The following is a 22,272-nucleotide window of genomic DNA, read 5'->3' as shown; positions in this document are numbered from 1 at the left end:
ACAATTTGTGATTTCATTGGACACTCAATCAGATATTTTGCGGACGTTACACGCATATTTTTACATTATATGTATATGATTGTGTTTGTTGACATTGGTTAATGCACTTTGAGCACTTGCACTTTAAAAGTGTTTTTGAGAGAGCGCGGTTCTAATTAATTAACTTTTAATTAATTCCTTCTTTTTACACATTTACTTACAACAAGCTGCTCCTATTATTATTATTATTATTATTATCTACACTATTATTATTATTATAGTGAATATTTGGTTTTGTCATTGGCAGGTTTGGCAGGTTTGGGTTTATACCTCCACACATACGCATTCACATAATAGTTGTGTTTTTTTTTTTTTCAATTATTACAAGACATTCTCTCATTGGATGAGGAAAATGTTGGATTTGCCTTGACTTTCTGTACCAGAGGCAATAGTCACCAGTGCCAGTCAGGGGTGGATCCAGGTGGGAGGGGGCAAAGGGGCAATTGCCCCCTCCGAGAATGTGGGTGAGTGAGTGGGTAGGAGGCTTCATTGGTGAGAGTGCGGACGGGCGACTCCATAGGTAAGAGCACGGGCAGCTCCACAGGCGAGTGAGAGAGCGGGCAAGCAGCTTGGTGGCTCGGTGTGTGCTGGCCAATAAGGAAGCCTGTGGGCGGGGGAGCAGAGGGATGACATCATCTCTCACTGCCTACCCTGCATCCCTGCAGTCCCGCCCTCACTGTGCAGGCAGCCATGGGCAGCAGAGAGATTACATCATCTCCCTGCTGCCTGAGTCTGGGACACAGCAAGAGACCACCTTAGCAGGAAAGTGACACAGCAAGTGACAATCTGCAACATGTGGCAGGGGACATGGCAAGTGATAATCTGCATCTGGGGGCAGGTGACGTGGCAAGTGACAATCTGTAATGTGTGGCAAGTGACAATCTGCAACGTGTGGCAAGTGACAATCCGCAACGTGTGGCAGGTGATGTGGCAAGTGACAATCTGCATCTGGTGACAGGTGACGTAGCAAATGACAATCTCCAACGTGTGGCAGGTGAAGTGGCAAGTGACAATCTGCATCTGGTGGCAGGTGACGTAGCAAATGACAATCTCCAACGTGTGGCAGGTGACGTGGCAAGTGACAATCTGCATCTGGTGACAGGTGACATGGCAAGTGCCAATCCGCATTTGGTGGCAGGCGACATGGCAAGTGACTATTCGCATCTGGTGGCAGGCGACATGGCAAGTAACTATTCGCATCTGGTGGCAGGCGACGTGGCAAGTGATACACTAAGGGCTCCCACTGATTCTGCATTCTGGTTGAATAGTTGAACTATTTCATTTTATATTACAATGTAATAATAGAAATAATGCGCTTCAATCATCCTGACTCCATAACAACCATGGTGCCGTGATGATTGAAGCGCTAACACCAGCCATTTCCCCGATAAGTTGCCAGCAAAAAAAACATATTTGCTGGCAGTGCCCCTTCCGACACTAGACTCTGGATCTGCCCCTGGCACCAGTAGTGAGTCCAAATCTCTCCAGCAGGGATACAGACAGAAATTTAAAATCCTGAGAGAAATTGTATTCTTCCACATTCTATCCAAACCCCAAAAAAGGGTTGGGCTGTAGATACCTCTACAGAAATTGTAGGGTGCCCTACAAAGGATAGTTATAGGGAATCATAGGCTGGATGGACATGCTAGGACTTATAGGTGCTCTAAAGGTGCTGTTGGATCGTGCACTGCACTGTTTCCCTACAGGCTGTAAGTTTTCCCAAATAACTCCTGGTTCATGCTGGGACTTTTAGTTCCTGTACAGATATAAAGCAGGAAATCTCATTGTGCATACAGTAGCATACCTCCCAACTTTTTGAGATGGGAATGAGGGACACCTATCAGCAAAAATATGCAAGCATAGGACACACCCCTTGCCACGCCCCCTTAAAGGAGAATTGTACAAAAAAACAAGATTGGTTGAACCCACAAGTGCTTTTTTTTACCATTACTATTCCTTTATATTGGCTTTTGGAATTTACAAATGCAGCAATTTAGAAATCCAATGAAAGGTTTATTGCTGGGAAACACTTTTTGAAAGATAAAAAGTACATTTTATATACATCTATATAGATCAAACCAAAATGAGGGACAAATGAGGAGGAAAGAGGGACATAGGGACTATGTTCCAAATCAGGGACAGTCCCTTGAAATCAGGGAGAGTTGGGAGCCATGCAGTAGTTCCCTATACAATCCTGAAGATAAGTGGAAGCCAAGGTCACTATAACTCCTAGGCACACAGACAACACATGTGCACAGCCTCTGACGTTATATAACAGCCTTTGGGTGTGACAGTACATTCCTGAAAAGAGTTTATATTGGAACACAACAGGAAGTGACACTATAGATAGCCAAACACTACAGCCGAGGTTAAGAAAACTTCTGTGCTCTTCCAGAGAAAATATGGTTTATTTCGAAACAAAACTTTTTTCTTGGCTGTCATGCTTGGAAAAACCTTTGGAGAATAGCTAGTACTGAGTAAGTTTAGGAAAACAATGAACATTATCATTTATTACAACCGAAAAAATCTGATTGCCAAAATAAAATTTCCAGTTAGCAAAGTCCTTAAAGTCTTAAAAATAAAGAAAGGCCAGTCTTCTTTCTTGCTATGTTTAAAGTGGTTCTAAGGGCTGAAGGTTTTTTTTTTTTACCTTTGTGCATTGCATGAAGGTAAAAAACCTTTGGTGTACAGCTTCCCACTTAGCACCCCCACCAACACTCACCTGTGCCTGATCGTGATTCAGCAATATGCACAAGACATGACAGCTGTTTATCTCTCAGCATGCTGACAGTAATCAGCCATAACCAGCCTTCAAAATGGATGGCATATGCCAGAAACAGGTTGTTCAATGGATCTCTGGCTTTCCACAGTACATCTGCATTGATTAACTTCTTGCACCCCTGGTACTTAGGACTGTGACACCAAAGAGATGCAGCTTACAAACACGTGGCAGCACAATGGCTAACTGGTTAGCTCGTCTGCCTAGCAGCACTGAGGTACTTGGTTCGATTCCTTATCCCACTACCTGGCTAGAGGTTTGTATCTTCTTCCTCTATTGTGGAGTTAAAGCAGAGGTTCACACAAAAATGGAACCTCCACTTTTCGGGTTCCAAAAAGCAGAGGTTCCATTTTTGTGTGAACCTCCATATAATACAGGTATTTGTACCCACTTCTGGGAATAGACTCCTGCGGAAGTCACGCCCCTTCCCGTCCCCCCGCTGTCTCCCGTCCCCCCCCTGTCTGCAGTCTTTGTAGCTGCTGGCTTTTAATATTTTTTTTTTTAGGTGGACCTCCTCTTTAACCTCTTCCCGCCCGCCCTATAGCCGAATGACGGCTTTAGAGCGGGAGCTTTCGTCCGGGAGGCCATCCCTGGACGTCCTCGTGTTTACTTCTGCAATGCACACCGCCGCGGGCCTGCATCGGGGAAGTTTTGTGTTTGCCATGTCCCCCAGAGAAAGGCAAACACAGATCGCTGTATAGGCCAATCACAGCGGCCATTTACAGCGTGATCGGCGTGTCCAATGTGAGATGATCTCATATGTAAACATATGAGATCATCTCTCAGTGCCGCTCTCCCTCCTCACACAGACAGCGTGTGAGAGGGGAGAGATGAACAGCTGCAGCGGCCGTAAGTGGGAAAAAAAAAGTGCCATCTCCTCCCCCAGTGCCATCCACCCCAGTGCTACCTGCCCCCAATGCCACCTGTTAGTGCTATCTGTCCCCAGTGCCACCTGTTAGTGCCATCTGTCCCCAGTGCCACCTGTTGTCAGTGCCATTTGTCCCCAGTGCCATCTGTCTTCAGTGCCACGTATAAGTGCCATCTGTCATCAGTGCCACATAGTGCCATCTGTCATCAGTGCCACGTATCAGTGCCATTTGTCATCAGTGCCACCTGTCAGTGTCACGTGCCATCTGTTGTCAGTGTCACGTGTCATCAATGCCACTTATCAGTGCCATCTGTCATCAGTGTCACACGTCATCGGTGCCACGTATTAGTGCCATCTGTCATCGGTGCCACGTATTAGTGCCATGTATTAGTGCCACCTGTGATCAGTGCCACATATTAGTGCCACGTGTCATCAGTGCCAAGTATAAGTGCCATCTGTCATCAGTGCCACATGTCATCAGTGCCACGTATAAGTGTCATCATTGCCACGTATCAGTGCCATCTGTCATCAGTGTCACGTGTCATTGTCCTGGTGCTCCAGGGCCTTCAAAAGTGTAATAGGTAGTCAACAAGTTAGATGTGTCATTTATGCTCCTAGAACACCTGATGGCACTCCCTGCATGTTGGGCCTCTCTGTGGCCAGGCTGTGAAAAAGTCCCACACATGTGGTATTGTAATACTCAGGAGGAGTAGCAGAATTTATTTTGGGGTGTCATTTGTGGTATACACATGCCATGTGAGAGAAATAACCTATTACAATGACAATTTTGTGGAAAAAAAAATTAAAAATGAAAAATTTGCAAAGAATTGTGGGAAAAAAATGACAACATCAAAAAGCTCACCATGCCTCTTACTAAATACCTTGGAATGTCTACTTTCCAAAAATGGGTCATTTGGGGGGTATTTGTACTTTCCTGGCTTGTTCGGGTCACAAGAAGTGAGATAGGCCACCAGTACATCAGATGTGATCAATTTTGTATGATTCACACCACAGCTTGTAGACTCTCTAACTTTCACAAAGACCAAATAATATCCACTAATTTGGGTTATTTTTACCAAAGATATGTAGCAGTATAAATTGTGGCCAAAATTTATGAAGAAAAATTAATAATTTGCATAATTTTGTCACAGAAACAAAGAAATATGCGGGTTTTTTTTCAAACTTTTTGGTCTTTTTTCATTTATAGCGCAAAAAATAAAACCCCCAGAGGTGATCAAATACCACCAAAAGAAAGCTCTATTTGTGGGAAAAAAAGGACAAAAAATTCATTTGGGTACAGTGTTGCATGACTGAGTAATTGTCATTCAAAGTGCGAGAGCACCGAAAGCTGAAAATTGGTCTGGGCAGGAAGGGTGTTTAAGTGCCCAGTAAGCAAGTGGTTAAAGTTTATTTTTCACCAGTGATTACATTTTTGATGGGCTTCACATAAGGATCTCAAGAAATAACCTTATAAATCTAGAACTGTGGTGTTTTGGGCCAGATATGGATGTATAAGTCTGGTGTAATTCTGCACAAATCTTTAATGTTGTATGCTGATGATGAATGACCAATGCGCGTTGTCACCAATTTGTGTGAAGCAGCCCTCGCAAAGTTGTAATTTCCTGTTTTGTACCCTCCAGATGCCCAACAATGTACCAGTTACACTGCAAAGATATCTATGCTGATGCATTCTTTCACTTGTAAAGAGGGTGTATTGCTAATGAACAGGTGTGAGCACTTGAGGCCTACATGAAGAGACAGAATCCATTACACTGGTGGGTGTGTCCTTTACTGGGTGGGTCTAGGTGGGTGTGCTAGCAAACATAGCTAGGTTATTTAAAGGGGAATTCCAGCTTGAGCTTTTTAGGCTGGGCTTCTCCTCTGGGTAACAGGAGTGAAATTTGTTTTGCACTCCATTGTCCTGTTTTCAGTCGACTTCCTAAGTCTTCATCCACCAGCTGCCTTGACTGATGGCAGTCTCTCAGCAAGCCATTGAGATGCTGAGATGGCTGCTCCCTGCCCCTCCATAGCTCAGCACTCCAGTGAGGGTGGAGAAGCAGAGAGGAGAGACTGAGAGTCAGCAGCTCTCCTCTGAGCGATCTGTGAGAACCGAGCCAACGGCAGTGTTCGGTGGCTCGGTTCTCAGTGCAGAGATGGCGAGGGCAGCTGCAGCATCCGTCTGATGCTCCATCCACATAGGTAAGTGTAACAAAACAAACCCCTACAAACCCCTACATCTCTTTTAAAGGCCTGCATTTGTGGCGAGTGTTTGGTCTGAGAACAGGCCTGAATCTTTCTTTGCAGTGTGTATATTGGGTTGCAAATAGATATGTTTGTGTTTTTTTGTTGGGGGGGGGGGTGCATAATTCCCAACCCACACCCCACTAAGTCTGTGGTTTGATGATTGCTTCTAAATCTCACATGTAATGCCGCGTACACACCGGACTTTCCATCAGAATAAACACTGGCGGTCTTTCTGACGGAGTTCCGCTGAAACCGACTTGCCTACACACGATCACACCAAAGTCCGTTTAGAATGCGATGATGTACGACAGGACTAGAAAAGGAGGTTCAATAGCCAGTAGCCCATAGCTACCCTTGCTTCTTATTTGCTCTGTCGGAACAGCATACAGACGAACGGTTTTCCCGATAGGAATTGATTCAGTCGGAAAGATTTAAAATATATTCTATTTCTAGGTCCGTCTGAATTTTTGAAAAAAGTCCACACACGATCGGAATATCTGATGAAATGATTCCATCTGAATTTTTCTGCCGGAAAGTCCGGCCGTGTGTACGCGGCATTAGACTTACAACTGCTATGTAATGGTTTAGATGAAAAGGAAGGTTTCTGCTAATTCATTCCTACTGTGTTTGTCAAGGTAGTTTGTGCGCTGCCTTTTTGGCTTTTGTATTAATTTTGTCTGTTTTTGCTTATGATAATTCTGCCATTTAACTTTTTAGGGGCGAGTACTTCTGTTCACCACAAAGGTTTGTCATGGTTGTTATTAGCTTGATTTTTATTCCTGCCATGTAAATTTTTTGGGTTTGGGGCGAGGACTTTTGATTACCAAAAAGATTTGTAATGGTTGTTATTAGCTTGATTTGTATCCCGTCTTTTCTAATGTGATTTTTTTAACGTGTCTTATTTTTAGTGTTTTACCCTTCTAGATTGTAAGCTCTTTTGAGCAGGGCCCTTCTAACTATATTTTGTCAAATGCTGCAGCAACATTTCCATGCCTTTTATGTTTTTTGACCCAAGTACATTAACCACTTCAATACAGGGCACTTTCGCCCCCTTCCTTCCCAGCCCAATTTTCAGCTTTCATCGCTCTAGCGCTTTCAGTGACAATTGCGCGGTCATGCTACACTGTACCCAAATTAAATTTTTATCATTTTGTTCGCACAAATAGAGCTTTATTTTGGTGGTATTTATTCACGACTCCGTTTTTTATTTTTTGCGATATAAGCGCAAAAAAGCGGAAATTTGGAAAAAAAACAATATTTTCTTTTTTCTATTTTAAAAGAAATCCAATAAAATCAAATTTTGTCATAAATTTAAGCCAAAATGTATTCTGCTACATGTTTTTGGTAAAAAAAATTCCGTTAAGTGTATAATAATTGGTTTGTGTGATCACGGACATATGTACACAAATGATCATGTACATATGTGTGCAGGTGATCACGTATATATGTGTGCAGATAATCATTGGAACATGTGATTTTAGTGGGACATATGTGGGGGACATGTTTTTATTATTAGGGACATGTGTTTTTATTATTTGGGGACATGTATGTTTTGGGGACATGTGTGTTATGGGGACATATGTGGGGACTGTGTTTACACTGTGTGGTGTGTTGTGTATTACACTAGACTGGTGATCAGTGAGTAAAAAGCTGTAAAAAACAGCTCATACTCACTGATCATCAGCCGGCTGCAGCGATCTGCTCTCCTCTCCTCAGCGATGACTTCTGTGTGAGGAGAGGAGGAGCCGATTGCCTAGCAACCAGCTGTTTGTTTACATCACATGACGGCCGTGATTGGACACGGCCGTCATGTGATCAGGAGGGCCAATCAGAGAGCCCTCCTGCCGATCTGAGATGCGCCGTGTCCGGGTGACACGGGCGCATCGGGATCGCGCCGCTGCGCGGGCACGAGCGCGCGCGATCCCGCTCCTTCTGATGGACGTTCCTGAACGTCCTATCAGAAGTAGACGGCTCCCATCCGGCCGTATATGTGCATTGGCCGGGTGGGAAGTGGTTAATGTACCAAGTGCAAACTATTCATATCCCTGTGAAAATAAATAATTACCGTTTTATAGCACCTAAATAAATAAAAAAAACATACGACAGATATTAACTCAAATGTTCAATACATGTAACTTTGCAGAATAGCAGACATTGCTCTGCAATACTCATTCATAACTGCATTTGTTAGCAAAACAAGAAAACAAACTAGGAATACTAATTGGAATATACATAAATAGATGCACACGAGGTAGAGCACATCTCACATAAAAATGTTTTATTCACATTCATGGATCATGGTTGCAGTGCAGTGCTATATAATAACTTGGTAGCAATTGGCACTTGCAGATCCGCAGAATTGCCAATTCCGAATTTACTAAGACATGTTTGCTGCTAATAGCCCAATTTTTTTTCATATGTTCACCTAGTTGAACTCTTAATTGCCTTAAATGGGAGTTATTACATGTAGAATGCCCAGTACTTCCTGGGACTCTTAGTAAATGACCCCCTAAGTGACACTTTTGACACTTTTATGGAAACCAGAGACACTAAAGCCGCGTACACACGGGCGGATTGTATGGCCTACTTAGTCCGTCATACAATCCGACGGACAGTCCGTCCTACTTTCGAATGAACGGACTTGACCACACACGGATGCACAAACAGTCCGTCGAAAGCTTGCGCGATGACGTGTACAGCGCGTACGACGGGACTAGAAATAGGAAGTCCAATACACAGCAATGCACCCTTCAGCCGTGTAAATCCTTTCTGAGCATGCGCCATTCTTAGTCCGTCGAACTAGCCTACTCACGAGCGGATTGTCCGCTGAAACCAAAGTATGACGGACAGAATTACAGAAATTCCGAAATACTTAGTACGCCAGACTGCACGCTGAAAAAGTCCGCTGAAGCCCACACACGAGCGGACTGTCCGCTGAAATGTGTTTAGACGGACTAAGTAGGCCATACAGTCCGCCCGTGTGTACGCGGCCTTATACAGTGATCAGTGCAAATAATATGCACTGTTACTGTACTAATGGCACTGACTGGGAGGGTGTTAACAGGGGTGATCAAAGGGTTAACTGTAAGTGTAGCTGCTGTATTAGTGTAGTGGGGGAGTTGCTTTTACCAAGGGAAGGCATGGATCCACGTTCTTGCTTTGCAGAAACACAGGATCCATGCCTTCTGCAATCCTGTAACGGCAGACTGCCGTTCTGCCTGTGTGCTGAACGATTGGCGGGTTCTGGCGGACATTATTCCGCGGGACGCACTGATCAGCTTCCGCTTTCTAGAATCACAGCACAGCAGGAGAGTGCCGCCGGTGGCGCACACTCGCACCTGCTACCTGGAAGTGCGCAGCGTGGTTTGCTCTGTAGCCGTAAAACTGCTATAGGGGGTGGTCGGCAAGTGGTTAATGATTACAGAGCTGCATTAATTTGTGTCTTTTATTCTGGCTGGGGTTGAACTTTAACACCTTGGTGACTCAGTCATGAAACAACCAGACATTCTTCTTCCCTCCATATAAAATTGACCTTCTACTGACAGCCGTATTAAAGTTTAACTTGCTAATAATGACAATGAAATCACAGAGTACTTGGCTCATACCAAGCAATATACCTAATCGCATATAATTAAAGGAATTGACAATGCAGGACTAAGCAAGGTCTGCGTTTCCTATTCAGCATATAAGCAAACAAGTGCAAATGTTTTGTAGCATCACCCCTTGGGGATCTCAGGATAGCTTTCCTTACCAACTGCCACTTATTGGTGTTACATTGTGCTCTGGTAATGGCGTATGGCTCAGGGGATTTGCATAGTTGCAAAGTGTGATAGACTTATCTGGGACAGAGGCTTTTGGAGGGGATTGAATGCTAGCCTCTTCCCTACTGATTATGGGCCCTGGATTTTAAGGGAACAATACTCTTTGTGAGGTGTATGCCTGGGGACCCTTGAAGTATGTTACTTTGGATTTAAGTCCATGTCTCCCCAAGACTCACAGACTCTCACCAATTGACATCATCCCCACAAAACTACTGAAAGAATGTTCTGACATCGTGGCTCCCACTATAACGCACTTCATAAACCGATCATTCCAAGAAGGGATCGTTCCTGGCACCTTCAAACTAGGCATCATCAAATCTCTGCTAAAGAAACCTAACCTCGACCCTCAGGACCCAAACAACCGTAGGCCAATTACAAGCCTTAACACCATTTCGAAGATCATGGAGAAAGCTGTAGTACAACAGTTACAACTCCACCTGGATACACACAAACTCCTAGACCCGCTGCAGTCAGGCTTCCGCCCGGGTCATGGAACAGAATCAGCACTCCTTAAGATTTGAGACGATGCCCTCGAAGCGGCGGATGATGGTGAGTCATGTCTCCTGGTACTGTTAGACCTCAGCGCAGCGTTTGATACAGTAGACCACAATACTCTACTCGTCCGCCTCACAGAAGTAGCCGGAGTCCAAGACGCAGATCTCCAATGGTTCGCGTCCTTCCTAGGAAATAGTTCACAGACAGTGAAACTAGGAAAATTCTTCTCTGAATCCTGGGCAGTCACCTGCGGAGTCCCTCAAGGATCACCTTTGTCACCAGTTCTCTTCAACATTTATATCCGCCCACTCCTCCAAATCATCAGATGTTCAGACCTTTGCTTCCACTCGTACACTGACGACACGCAACTTTATTTCCGTATCACTGGACAAAAAGATCACCACCAACAATTAGAAAACTGCCTCAATTCAGTAGAAGACTGGATGACCACCAACTCCCTCAAACTCAACGAATCTAAGACAGAGCTTCTTATCCTATACCCAAATCATAATTCAGTAACCAAAACCTCCTGGACTCCACCCACCGTCTTTGGGCAGACCATCTCCCCAAAGACCAAGGCCAAGAGTCTCGGGGTTATTTTAGACTCACAAATGTCAATGGATGCACAAATAGGAGCAGTAGTCAGTGCATCTCACCATCTGCTACGCATGCTATGCAGACTCATCCCTTTTATCCCAAAGAATGACAAAGCAGTGGTAGTTGGAACAATCATGGCTTTTAGGAAAAAACTCAAGACCTTCCTCTTCTAGCTGATGATCAAAGCTCGTCACAGCGCCTTGAGGCGATTCAGTTCGTGTTGTGCGCTATACAAATATTTCATTCATTCACTCTGGGATCCCTGTATATGGTCCAACTGCCATATTAAAAATAGTGAATGCTTCATACTGTTGGGAGTCATAGCAGATGCTGATGTCATCAGCAAGCCACCTGTCTGGGGTTGTCTGCTATAATGTGTTTATTGCAAGTATGTCTGGTGAACCTACTAATGCTGTGTACACACGGCCAAACTTTTCGACAGCAAAGGTCCTAGGGAACGAATCCGTCAGACAATTCGAGCGTGTGTGGGCTTCATTGGACTTTTGCTGTCAAAAAATCAGACGGACTTTAGATTTAGAACATGTTTCAAATCATTCCGACAGACTTGGTTCCGGTCGAAAAATCCATTCATCTGTAAGCCGGAGTTCCTATCGAGAAATCCGTTTGTGTGTATGCTAGTCCGACGGATGAAAACCAACGCTAGGGCAGCTATTGGCTACTGGCTATGAACTTCCTTATTCTAGTCCGGTTGTACGTCATCACGGTCGAATCCGTCAGACTTTGGTGTGATTGTGTGTGGCCAAGTCCGTTCATTCGGAATGTCCGTCGGAAGTCCGTCGGGAAGACCATCAGACTTAGTCTGCTGGAAAGTCCGGTCATGTGTACATGGCATAAGGGTCTTCCACCCATTGTTTATTGTGCTAATTACTCCAGAGGTTTGACCTTTCAGGTCGGATGTATTGCTCCTGGGGCCGCTCTCCCAGGAATGCCATCGGCAACTCCCGTTGGTCACTGACCTGTTGCTCTGGGGTTGGAAAGCACTTGCCCTGTTGTATACCAGCATGGAGGGCTCCAATCCAATCTGCTGTCTGTATGCTGAAAGGATGATCCTCAGCAGCCCCGGGAACCCTGATGCCAGGTCCATATTTCTGCTGGGGTGACAGAAGTCTGCTATCCCGATCTTAGGTCCCGCTGGTGGTTTGGATGTTCCAAGAACAAGGAAGCATCCCAGCGCTGCCAACCAAACCATAACTAACTCATCACACCTAAAAAAACTTATAATGAGTAACTAAGTTACACTTACCCCACCTAAACTATACCAAGCCTATCACCAAAAGCTGCACTCTAGGCAAACAGCTAAATGCACAACTGAAATACAGATTCTTGAATTATTTTACCTGCCATAGGATTTGTAATTGTGTCCATCCAGTCCTCTGATCCAGTGGCCCCTGTCAGACAGCACAGCCAAGCCAGTGACCTGACTTTTTTGTACTGCAGCTAAACAACATAGCTTGGTCACCAGTTGGCCCCTAGTCAGTGATTGGACAATGAAGGCTATTATTCCACTTAGTCCTCCTGTAAGCATGGCGCAGCACAAAACAGAAGAGCTCTGATTGGTTTAGAGTGCCGCCACACATAAGCCCTTGTACACACGGTCGGAGATTCCGACGGAATGTGTCCAATCGGACCATTTTGTCGGATATTCCGACTGTGTGTGGTCTCCGTCGGACTGTTTCCGTCGGAGTATCCGACGGACCAAGTTTTCCAACTTGTTGGTAAAATTTTCAGACAAAATGCTCCGATCAGACATACTCCGATCATGTGTAGAGAATTCCGATCGGACAAAGTGCCACGCATGCTCAGATCAAATTCCTACATCAAAGCTATTGGCTACTAGCCTGATGGTAGTCCCGTTGTAACGAAATAACGTCATCACGTTCTGAACGATCTGATTTTCCGACAACTTTGTCCGACCGTGTGTATGCAACAGTTTCGGACAAAATCCGACGGATTTGGTTGTCGGAATGTCCAACCGTGTGTACAAGGGCTAACAGAAGGCTTATACCAGTGCACATTCAGTTTTTATACCACTTTTACATATTGTTGCACTTTTTTTTTTCAAGCTAACCATAGAGACCCTTTCCCAACAATACAACAATATGTGCACTTAACATATTTTATGCATGTGATTTATCTTTAAAAGCCTCCCTTATGTAGACTTTCAAAACGTCTAAGACTGCTGCTGAGTGCCGCCATATTGGTTATGATGTCAGCAGCCCCAGCAGATTTAGAGCTGCCACTCAAGTGATTTGTCAGCAAGGTATTTAAAATTGGAGCTTTCTAATGATGGCTATACATGTTGCGATAAAACTGATTGAACGCTGAATGACCAATCGTACTGGTTTAGGTCGACCTAAGTCAGACAGGGTTGATTAATGGCATTTTTTGGTTCTGGGTGGCAAGGGAATAGTGGACATGTTTAGTTACACATAGATCAATTGTAAGTGATTCACAAAGGCGTAAAAAAAAAAAATTTCATTGATCGATCAATTTTTTCCCACCATAATCAGCTTGGGTCCATCAAAGATGTCACTATCTGTCGCTTTTTGCTCAAACGATGTCCAATTAGATTGTTTTGTCAGATCAGGCATTAGTCGTTCAGTTTTATTATTGTGTATGGCCACCATAAAAGAGCAAGTAAGACCTTGTTCACATAAGTGGCCAGGGGGCAGTAAAACCAGGCATTTGAGCACCTGCTTGAACACCGACATCCAGCCACTCAGGGCTGTACACATGCCGTGCTGTACTTTGTGGCCACAGCAAAAACTAAACAACATGTCACATTTGGCGGGTGATACCAGCACTGAACAAGGACCGATGGAAGTGTATAGGGCCATGCCATAACCGTGCATGTGACTGTGAGGCACCTGCTCTTCAGAAGGCACTGCGTGTGTGAACAAACCCTTAGTTGTTAGGGGCCTCATGATGACAAGATGTATAGTATGAGTTGTCCATGCTCATTTCCTCTTTGTGGGGGAAGCTGAAACACAGCCGGTCCCCTAGATAAGGAACAAATTGGTAATTATGGCAAAAACTAAAGCGTAAGCTACAGTGGTGTGAAAAAGTGTTTGCCCCCTTCCTCATTTCCTGTTCCTTTGCATGTTTGTCACACTTAAGTGTTTCGGAACATCAAACCAATTTAAACAATATTCAAGGACAACACAAGTAAACACAAAATGCAATTTGTAAATGAAGGTGTTTATTATTAAAGGTGAAAAAAAATCCAAACCATCATGGCCCTGTGTGAAAAAGTGATTGCCCCCTAAACCTAATAACTGGTTGGGCCACCCTTAGCAGCAACAACTGCAACCAAGCGTTTGCGATAACGTGCAATGAGGCTTTTACAGCGTCCTGGAGGAATTTTGGCCCACTCATCTTTGCAGAATTGTCCTAATTCAGTTACATTAGAGGGTTTTCGAGCATGAACGGCCTTTTTAAGGTCATACCACAACATCTCAATAGGATTCAGGTCAGGACTTTGGCTAGGCCACTCCAAAGTCTTCATTTTGTTTTTCTTCAGCCATTCGGTGGTGGACTTGCTGGTGTGTTTAGGATCATTGTCCTGCTGCAGAACCCAAGTTCGTTTCAGCTTGAGTACACGAACAGATGGTCGGACATTCTCCTTCAGGATCTCTTGGTAGACAGCAGAATTCATAGTTCCTTTTATCACGGCAAGTCTTCCAGGTCCTGAAGCAGCAAAACAGCCCCAGACCATCACACTACCACCACCATATTTTACTGTTGGTATAATGTTCTTTTTATGAAATGCAGTGTTCCTTCTACGCCAGATATACTTGGACACACACCTTCCAAAGAGTTCCACTTTTGTCTCATCGGTCCACAGAATGTTGTCCCAAAAGTCTTGGGGATCATCAAGATGTGTTGTGGAGAAATTGAGACGAGCTTTGATGTTCTTTTTGCTCAGCAGTGGTTTTCTCCTTGGAACTCTGCCATGCAGGCCATTTTTGCCCAAGCTTTTCCTGATGGTGGAGGCATGAACGCTGACCTTAACTGAGGCAAGTGAGGCCTGCAGTTCCTTGGACGTTGTTGTGGGGTCTTTTGTGACCTCTTGGATGAGTCGTCGCTGCGCTCTTGGGGTAATTTTGGGCGGCCGGCCACTCCTGGGAAGGTTCACCACTGTTCCATGTCTTCGCCATTTGTGGATAATGGCTCTCACTGTGGTTCGCTGGATTCCCAAAGCTTTGGAAATGGCTTTATAACCCTTTCCAGACTGATAGATCTCAATTACTTTCTTTCTCAATTGTTCCTGAATTTCTTTGGGTCTCGGCATGATGTGTAGCTTTTAAGGATCTTCTGGTGGACCTTACTGTGTCAAGCAGCTCCTATTTAAGTGATGCCTTGATTGTGAACAGGTGTGGCAATAATCAGGCCTGGGTGTGGCTAGAGAAATTGAACTCAGGTGTGGACAACCACAGTTATAGTATGTTTTAACAAGGGGGGCAATCACTTTTTCACACAGGGCCATGATGGTTTGGATTTTTTTTCACCTTTAATAATAAACACCTTAATTTACAAATTGCATTTTGTGTTTACTTGTGTTGTCCTTGACTATTGTTTAAATTGGTTTGATGTTCCGAAACACTTAAGTGTGACAAACATGCAAAGGAACAGGAAATGAGGAAGGGGGCAAACACTTTTTCACACCACTGTATACTAAAACTGAAGCAAGATCTTCGTGTTAAGTTCTTGGCTATATTTTTGGAAGAAAACTATGGATGAAAATGTCTGTCTGCTAAATGTTTCAAATGAAGCAAAGAAAGCCCATAAACAATCTGCATCAATAAGCAAAGTTCAGCTTGGTGTGGATCTACATACAGTTAAAGGGAAAGGTTTATACAGCTTCTATAACTGCTGGACTGGTCTCCCATTCTTTCTGAGAAGATAGCAGTGCAGACAAAACATGGGGTGGTATAGCCAGGTTTTTAGCAAGGCCCCCAAAGAAAAGAGTCTGTAACAACCAGGGGCCCCTTATAAGTTTGTGAAGTATGTGTTTCCCGTCATGGCCCATTTGTAGGCAGGCGTAGTCTGTACTCCGCACTGCATGTGGCACTCGACCAAAGCGGGAGTGCAGGAGGGGAAGGAAGTTGTGAGGAACTTTGTTCCATTATGACTTCCTGCCGTCACAAGGAGAAGCCTGTCAAACTTGGGTGCTGGCATCCCATGTGATTCGAGTGACCATCTTGGTTATTTAACACTCCGGCTCCCTGATTTGGCACACTTTATGCAAATGGCTAGGGTAGGGACAGAATCCCCATCTGGCAGATACAGTACTTAGAGGTAAGGAAAGGTTCCAAAGGAGAAGGGAAAGTGAATGGACCACGTCAACCTCTCTTCAGGAAGCCTCCCTTTTGGGTGTTGATCAGCCAGTCCACATTCCGCTCCTCGTTGGCATCTTCAAATCTTCAGACCACTGTTACAGTTCGTAAGTGGCTCCCGATGGGTGTGTAGCTACCTGCTGGGCCTGAATAAGTTGTGACGAACCTTTCTACAATATAAATGTATTGCCTGACTTGTGCTCCAGGGAACATGCAGTCAGATGGTAGAATGCTTTTCAGACCTTCATTCCTTGGAATTTCTGAACCATGGGCCTTGGTGTTGGAACTGGTTTAACCACCCTCTCTGTAACGACAACCACTGTATATGGGGGCATTCTTCCTTCTGCCCACCATTGTAAGGAGCATTTTTTCCCCTCTAATCCCCAATAAATTGGTTATAGTGGGGGTTCCTTAAGACCTGAAAATTATTTCAAGGTTTACTCTGGGGTAAAAAGGTTGAGAAGGCAAATAAGTAAGCATTTATAATACTTGATTTCCACGTGTTTAACCGGTTCCCGACCAGCACACGCCAATGTACGTCGGCAGAATGGCACGGGCAGGCAAATGGGCGTACATGTACGTCCCTTTAAAATGGAAGTAAACCCTTCCAAACAACTTTGACCTACAGGTAAGCCTAGATTAAGGCTTACCTGTAGGTCCAAGTAATATCTCCTAAACCTATATGGTTTAGGAGATATTTGCCCGAAAATGGGCACCGCTGTCTACGGCGCATGCGCCGTAGACAGCGGCGCGCATGCGCACTAAATGCGGCAAGTCCAAGAATGGATTTGCCAAATTTGTCGACTCCCGTGCGCATGCGCGGGAGTGACGTCATCGCGGCCTCGCCGTATGACAGCGGCGGAGCTGCGAGGCGCGACTCCCGTGCGCATGCGCGGGAGTGACGTCATCGCGGCTTCGCCGCTGTCATTGGTCGGAGCTGCGAGACGCCACCAGCAAGATGGACGCGGCGGACTACAGGGATCAGCGGCGACTTCGCTGGCTCCTGTGTCAGGTAAGTGACACATAATGAGCTACTATGCGATGCATAGTAGTCCATTATGCTTTACCTTTGCAGGGAAAAAAAGAGGAAGTAAACCCATCAGGGTTTACTTCCTCTTTAAGCACTTCGCGCCCAGGCCAATTCTGACATTTCTCTCCTACATGTAAAATTCCAATTTTTTTTGCTAGAAAATTACATAGAACCCCCAAACATTATATATGTTTTTTTAGCAAAGACCCTAGAGAATACAATGGCGCTCGTTGCAACTTTTTATCTCACACGGTATTTGCGCAGCAATTTTTCGAACACGTTTTTTTCAGAAAAAAAACAGTTTCATGCTTAAAAAAAAAATAAAAACAGTAAAGTTAGCTCAATTTTTTTGCATAATGTCAAAGAGGAGGATACGCCGAGTAAATAGATACCCAACATGTCACACTTCAAAATTGCACGCGCTCGTGGAATGGCGCCAAACTTTGGTATTTAAAAATCCCCATAGGCGATGCTTTAAATTTTTTTACTGGTTACATATTTTGGGTTACAGAGGAGGTCTAGGGCTAGAATTATTGCTCTCACTCTAACGTTCGCGGCAATACCTCACATGTGTGGTTTGAATACCGTTTTCATATGTGGGCGGGACTTACGTATGCGTTCGCTTCTGTGTGCGAGCTCACGGGGACAGGGGCGCTTTAAATTTTTTTTTTTTTTTTATTGTTAGTTTTATTTTAATTTTTTTAGTTTTACACTTAAAAAAAATAAAAAATAAAAAAATTGATGACTTTTATTCCTATTATAAGGAATGTAAACATCCCTTGTAATAGGAATATGGCACGATCGGACATATTTACAGTGAGATATGGGGTCAATAAGACCCCATATCTCACCTCTAGGCTGGGAAGAATAAAAAAAAAAAAAATAAAAAACCGATCCTGGCTTCTTAGCCAGATCGGCGCCGTTAATTTGAATACAGAGGCTGGGCATGACGTCTTAACATCGCGCCCAGCCTCCGAACGATCATAGAGACTCCGGGGACGATCCTGTGACCGACTCACCGATGGAAGCGGTGAGTCAGTACAAGCACCGGAGGGCGGCGGGAGGGAGGGGGCGTCCCCTCCCGCCGCCCGTAAGAACGATCAAGCGGCGGAACAGCCGCTATGATTGTTCTTATGGTGCAGGAAATCGCTGGCTGAAAACGGCAATATCTGAATGTCGTCTGTGGCCTCAGGCATCATTTAGATATAACCACTGAAAGCCCATGACGTCAATAGACGTAGTATGGGCGCCAAGTGGTTAAATTTGCCGTCCTGCCATCACGAGCGCGCCGGCGGCGGCGCGCTTGCATGCCGGTCGGGGCCCCCGTGAGTCCGGTCGCAGGTCCCGCGGACTCGATTGCCGCGGGCATACCCGCGATCGTCTCACGGGGCGGCTAAATGGAGAAATGCCGTTGTAAACAGCATTTCCCCATTCTGCCTAGCAACTAGTGACGCTGATCTCTGTTCCATGTAATTGGAGCAGAGATCAGCGTCCACTAAATGAAAGCCCAGCCCCCCACAGTTAGTAACACACCCCTAAGAACACTTAACCCCTACACTGCCACCCACTGGTTAACCCCTTCACTGCCAGTGTCATTTACACAGGAATCACTGCATTTATATAGCAGTGACTGCTATATAAATGACAATGGTCCCAAAAATGTGTCAAAAATGTCGGATGTGTCTGCCATAATGTCGAAGTCACAATAAAAATCGCTGATCACCGCCATTACTAGGAAAAAAAAATATTAATAAAAATGCCATAAAACTATCCCCTATTTTGTAAACGCTATAACTTTTGCGCAAACCAATCAATAATCGCTTATTGTGATTTTTTTTACCAAAAATATGTAGAAGAATATGTATCGGCCTAAACTGAGGGAAAAAAAATGTTTTTTTTATATATTTTTGGGGGATATTTATTATAACAAAAAGTAAAAAATAATGCGTTTTTTTCAAAATTGACGCTCTATTTTTGTTTATAGCGCAAAAAAATGAAAAACACAGGGGTGATCAAATACCACCAAAAGAGAGCTCTATTTGTGGGAAAAAAAGGACGTCAATTTTGTTTGGGAGCCACGTCGCACGACCGCGCAATTGTCAGTTAAAGCGACGCAGTGCCGAATCGCAAAAAAAGTGGTCTGGTCTTTGACCAGCAAAATGGTCCGGGGCTTAAGTGGTTAACTTGCATTTTTTAAAGTTGTTGACTTGGTCTCTTTAAGCTAATATTTATCCTTATCTTATCTTATTGAGATGTAAATGATGCCATCTTAAACCATTTTCACTGATTTACTGAAACATGACCTTGCCATGTGGGCTGTGGACTGAACTTGGTTTATCAATTCTATGCTCAGTATCAGCATAGCCCAGTGGAGCACAGTACAGGGCAGGGGAAGAATCTGAAGAATAAGCAGACACAAGGTGTGGTGTGTTTGTGTTACAGTGAAGTATTCTGATAAGGGAGAGATGGAATGCGTAGGAAATCTCTGCTCCTGTGTTTTATTCACCCTGCTTACATCACAGTAACAAACTTGTGCAGGCTCCAACAGCACTGACACATCTTAATAAAATCCCCTTATTATATGAAGCTAGTTACAAATTAAACCATATGAAAACCCAGTCACTAAAATATCACAACACTGTCATTTCAAATGTTGTTATCAATCCTGTTACAACAACCACAAAAACTAGATAAAATGAGCAGCCAATTAAAAACTAAAATAACAATACCAGTTTTTGTTGTAATAAGCTTCAATTCAGAGATTTTCCCAGAAATACTTTTTTTCTGCCACTAGATGTCTAATGGTCAGTGTGACGGACCGCCTGGCACCCCGCTTGGGTGCCCCCATCAAGATACAGCTTCCTCCACTCTGGGACCAGGAACCAGGTATTATAGCTGAGAATTGCACCCAAGAACTAGGCGACACTAGCTTAGGTACAAACTGGAACTCACTTTATTGTAAATTCACACATAATATAGACCACACAAGATCACGTAATCACATTATCCTGAACAATGCAAACTGTAAACAGTAATATCATTAGCACATTTAAGGAACAGCCAAAATAAACATAAACATTAAGCTAATCAACAACTAGTCACCTAGACAAGCCTAGGTGATTCAGGTCAGTGGCCACCCATACAGTTCGGCACAAGTATTCAAGCAGACCCAGGGCTGTTCAAATTTCATTAACCAGCTTTCTTTTGACTTACATCTTCTCACTGAGTTTCAAGTTGGCAGAGACCGTCATGGCTTGACTGTTAAATGTGGTAATGTCATCTTTCATTATATAACAGGACATCTTCCTGAATGCTTGTAGCTCTCTCAAACGCCAGGGCCAATAGTCAGTAGGCAAGAGGCTGCCCTGCAGTCCCCTTTCAAAAGCCTCTGTCCCGGTTGGGTCTGTCACAGTCAGCATCATTCAACCCACTTCTTCTTCCCGGACATGCCCCCAACCTGTGACTGGACAGTAATAGCCGAAGCAGCACAGCCATGAGCTTATCTCCCTGTCACTCTGCTGTCTCCTCCTATCAGCATGCTACTTGTAAGCACATGACCATCACCTCATTGGTTCCTCCTACTGCTTCTTCCTCTCAAACCCCTGCCCTGATATACAGGGACTGCAAAAGACTGATACCGAATCAAGCTCGGGGTACTTATACAATTATTATATTAAAAATACATTTAACGATGCTATAAGAAATATAGAGCTGTATTAGTTTGTATCTTGTATATCTGCCTGTAGTTCCTGTTACAGCATGACAACTGTCTAAAAATCGCTGATCGCCGCCATTACTAGTAAAAAAAATAAATAATAAAAATGCTATAAATCTATCCCCTATTTTGTAGATGTTATGACTTTTGCGCAGACCAATCAATATATACGCTTATTGGGATTTTTTTACCAAAAATATGTAGAAGAATACATATCAGCCTAAACTGAGAAAAAAAAAAAAAAATTTTTTTAAAAAAATGGGGATATTTATTATAGCAAAAAGTACAAAATATTGTGTTATTTTTTTTCAAAATTGTCGCTCTTTTTTTTTTATAGCGCAAAAAAATAAAAAACCGCAGAGGCGATCAAATACCACCAAAAGAAAGCTCTATTTGTGTGAAAAAAAGGATGTCAATTTTGTTTGGGTGCAGCGTCACATGACCGCGCAATTGTCAGCTAAAGCAATGCAGTGCCGAATCGCAAAAAATGCACTGCATCATGTAAACATCGCTTGTAATAGGAAAAAAAGCATGACAGGACCTCTTAAATATGAGATCTGGGGTCAAAAAGACCTCACATCTCATATTTACAATGAAATGCAATACAAAACAAAAATTGTCATTTAAAAAAAAAAAATGCCCTTTAAGGGCGAAAGTGAAGTTTTGACGTCGCTTCCGCCCTGCAATGATATGGAGACGGGTGGTCTCCATGACAGGCTAGGAAGAGGATCCACCGCCTCCGCCGCTAACGTCAGAAAGCATAAGAGGCGGAGGGCACTGGAACGCAACGGGAGGGGGGACCCTCTCCTGCCACCGATAAAAGTGATCTTGCGCCGAATCCTCCGCAGAGACCACTTTTATCTTGAAGTGGACCGCCCACTGAAGAAGAGGATACATTATTCCTCTTCAAAGTACAGAAGCATAACGATGGTGGGCGGTCCGCAAGTGGTTAAATGCACTAACTAATTGAAGCCAAACTCCAGCTCACACCTTATAATCAGTTACAGCACCGTTTTTTTTTTTGTTTTTTTTCTCCTTTTGGGATAAAGGTTTTACATACAGTAAATATATAAAAGCTGGTCATTGTAAGTACCCCTGCCAGTGGCAAATTGTTTTGTTTTTACCTGTGCAACTAATACATTCTGCTAGGGAGCTTGTACTTTTGAAATGTTTGAAAATAAACAGACTTACTGACCCGATGAAAATAGAAGAAAGAAAGCCTAAAAAAGAAAATGAATGCAGCCGGCACATCTGATGATAAGCCCAATGCATATGGCGTTAAAGGGACCAAAGTCAGGTTTAACATCACCATCATTATTATTATTAT

General features: G+C 43.9%; 1 protein-coding gene across 3 annotated transcripts in view; it reads right to left on the bottom strand.

The window, feature by feature from the left end:
- Nucleotides 1–22,272, bottom strand: part of PAQR8 (progestin and adipoQ receptor family member 8) — a 128,837-nt gene that overhangs the window by 35,943 nt on the left and 70,622 nt on the right. The gene's annotated exons all lie outside the window — the stretch shown is intronic.

Source organism: Lithobates pipiens, unplaced genomic scaffold, assembly GCF_037356315.1.
Source record: "Lithobates pipiens isolate NorthernLeopardFrog02 unplaced genomic scaffold, aLitPip1_a1.2 Scaffold_18, whole genome shotgun sequence".
Taxonomy (NCBI): Eukaryota; Metazoa; Chordata; class Amphibia; order Anura; family Ranidae; genus Lithobates; species Lithobates pipiens.
Note: the sequence above shows the minus strand (reverse complement) of the source record. Positions and strands in the feature narration are given on the sequence as shown.